Source organism: Elaeis guineensis, chromosome 12 (assembly GCF_000442705.2).
Source record: "Elaeis guineensis isolate ETL-2024a chromosome 12, EG11, whole genome shotgun sequence".
In the NCBI taxonomy this organism is placed as follows: domain Eukaryota; kingdom Viridiplantae; phylum Streptophyta; class Magnoliopsida; order Arecales; family Arecaceae; genus Elaeis; species Elaeis guineensis.
Window position 1 is genome coordinate 21,140,186 of NC_026004.2, and position 3,310 is coordinate 21,143,495.

Genomic DNA, 3,310 nt, shown 5'->3' on the forward strand with positions numbered 1-3,310 from the left:
TAGGACTTTTAAGTACTGGACTAGGTGAATTTTCAGTTTCTGATGCTTGAGGTTGAAAGGTAGTAGTTTTAGAAGGTGACTCGGCAGATGAGTCATCTATATCATCAAGTGCAACTACCTTATTGTCTATTTGTTTTCCTGATCTTAAGGTATGAATGGCATTTACACCATTAACTTGGTTTCCTTGTTGGGGTCGTGGACCATTTTGGTTCCTAGGATTTGGCTCAGGTTGGCTAGGTAACCTACCATGTTCTCGTTCATTAATGGTCAAAGCCAGCTGACTTACTTGCATTTCCAGACGGGCTATAGCTTGGGTGTTATTATTTATGAGTTGACCCGTTGTTTGCATAAAGCTGGTATGTATCTTCATCATGGCTTCTAGGCTTTTCTCTAAAGAGGTAATTTTCTTGTCATTATCATGGAAGCCTGGCGGGTTGTTCATTACTGGGTTGGACCTTAGATTTTGCTGATTGAAATTTGGATTGCCTACATTAGGATTCTGGGACCATGAGAAATTTGGGTGATTCCTCCAACCTGGGTTATATGTGGGTGCATAAGGATTGTTCAATGATCCTTGATAGGTGGCATTCACCTGTGCACACTCATTCGAGTAGGAACATTCTTCTAAGACATGGTCTGGTGCATTGCACCCTTTACACATGGGTGCAGATATTTGATTTACATTGGCTGGTCTCTGTAATTCTAAGGCTTCCAATCTACGTGTTAAGGTTGCAATCTTGGCCTCTGATGCTAGGGTTGGTTGAATTTGATGCATTCCTCCTCTTGAAGGTGTAGCTTTATCAGGTTCCCTAGTTGTTTCCCACTGTAAATTTTTCTCGACTAGGTCTTCTAAGAATTGCCAAGCTTCAGTAGTTTCTTTGTCCATAAATTGGCCTTGGCACATGGACTCTAGCATGGTTCTTGAGTTTGAATCTAACCCCTCATAGATGATCTGGCATAGTCTCCAAGTTTCTATTCCATGGTGTGGGCATTAGGTCAAAAGATTCTTGAAACGATCAAAGTACTTTCAAAATGATTCACCAGCTAGTTGGTAAAATTGATTTATTTCATTCCTAATCCTAGCTGTTTTATGATGGGGGAAATACTTTTTTTAAAATGTTCTCACAAAGCCCTCCCAGGTAGTGACAGAATAGTTAGGCAGACTATAAAGCCACTTCTTAGCATTGTCCTTAAGGGCAAAGTTGATTAATCTAAGTTTGACCTCATCCTCTGTTAATTGCAGTTTCATGGTTGCACATACCTCCTCAAATTCTCTAATAAATATATAAGCATCCTCTAATCCTGTGAATTTTGGAAGCATATTTATGATTTGAGGTTTGATTTCAAAATTGTTAGCTGTGGGTTGTGGCAACCTGATACAAGATGGTTGGATGGAGCCAACTGGATAACACAAATCCTTAAGGGTCATGGGTTGGATTGGTTCAGCCATTGGAACAACAGGAATTGACTCAATTCTAACTAGACGACCCGACACTCTTCTCCACACACGAGGTGTACGGTTCTCGATGTTTATACAATTTTTTTTTTTTTTTATAAAATTTTTATGTATAAGGAAAAGAAAGAAAAGAGAAAAAGTTCTAAAGAGAAGATCCTAAGGAGTCCTAAATCTAAAGAAAAGTAACCAAATTAATTTAAATTTAATTTTTTTTTTTTTTCAAACAAGTGAATCAATAAATTAAACTCAATCTATCCTAGGGTTAACCTAAATCTAGACATCTCCTAACTGTTCCAAGATGACCCTTCAAGCCTTCCAAGTGGAGATTGATCAACTAGTTAGCCAGGTAAGTACAAGAGGTGGGAGGTTCACTCATCGTTGCCTTTCTAGACACCAAACGAGTTGGCCAGGCCAGCAACTGAACCAATTTAACAAACCACCCTCAGGGACTTGCCTAGACACCAACTAATCAAACAACTCAAACTTGGTAGAACTCTTAGGGTTCCTTGTCCTATTGAGCTCGAATTTCTTAAGGTTGACGTCTAATTGATTTTAAGATTAAAAGTCTAGGTAATGCAATATGATGGAGATGATTTTTGGGCTAAGAAAGGGTAATGAAATCCCCACCTTATCTTGTTAATGGGTTGATGCCCTTAGATTAATTATGAAAATACAAATGCAAATAAACAAGATGACCAAGAATGTAAAAGATTTTAATTTAGAATTTTTTTTTTATTTTGATATTTTACTTCACGATTATGAAATGTCTTTTGTTTTGTTTTATATTTTTTTTTTGTGATTAAGTAAATTCAAATGATTAGGTCTAAAAGCAAAAGTAATTAACTAAAAATAATAAAAGAGAAATTAGAAGCATACCTGAGTTTTCCAGCAATCACCAACTAAATATAGAAACCTAAAAGAAAAAGAAAGAGAGTTATAACGCATGAAGAACAAATATTTGAAAATAATTTAAAACGCCAAATCCCCGACAACGGTGCCAAAAACTTGATATGCAAATCTTAAAATTTGTAAATAAAATCGCAAGCGCACGGTGTGCAGAGTAGCACGACCAGCGAGTACGGGTCGATCCCACAGAGACTTGGTTTAAAAATGATTTTCAAATCTATGCTCAAGCGAGCTTTAACAAAAATTGAAAGTCGAAAGTTGTTTGCTAAAGACAATAAGACTAAGGATCTAGGGTTTTTGAATCCACTAGATCTAGATTAGGGAATTCTACCTAAAATTTTTCTTATTGATCCTAACGACTACTCCTCTTGTCTTTCCCAAGCATAGATTATGAAGGGACTAAGGCCCAATGATAACCCATCAAGATAATTTACAGGGGAGTAGTAACTAGGATCCTTTAGGGTTTTCTCCTCCTATGCACTGAATCAAGCATGAACTATGAAGGGACTCTGACCCAACTGTAGTTCATAAAAAATTCTTGGCAAAAGAAGAAGAAAAAGAAACCCTAAGAAAAAGAAAGAACCCTATGTAAAATCCCTACTCATGATCTAGTTTCATCGCAAACCCTAGAAGGGATGCTTAGCTAGACATGATCTAAATCTACTTGCAAAATTTAAATGCAGAAAAATAAACTACCCTAATTTCATAAATTAAACTATCCTAATTGCATAAATTTAAACTGCATAATTTAAACTAACCTAATTGCATAAAATTAAATTGCATAAATTAAACTATCCTAATTGCAAGAAAAATAAATTGCATAATGTAAAGAGATGAAATTGCATAAAAATAAGATTTTATATAAAAAAAATTTATTACAAAAATTTTAAAGCTCGAGGCTTGAGAAGAGAGCTAAAAACCCCACTATCTAGGGTTACAAACTTGATC

The 3,310-nt window shown here is 35.8% G+C and overlaps 1 non-coding gene across 1 annotated transcript; it reads left to right on the forward strand.

Moving 5' to 3' along the window:
* Positions 1–974: 974 nt before the first annotated feature.
* On the forward strand, positions 975–1,081 carry LOC140853025 (small nucleolar RNA R71). The gene has a single exon (XR_012136103.1). It is a non-coding gene; the product is annotated as a small nucleolar RNA R71 (small nucleolar RNA).
* Positions 1,082–3,310: the final 2,229 nt, after the last annotated feature.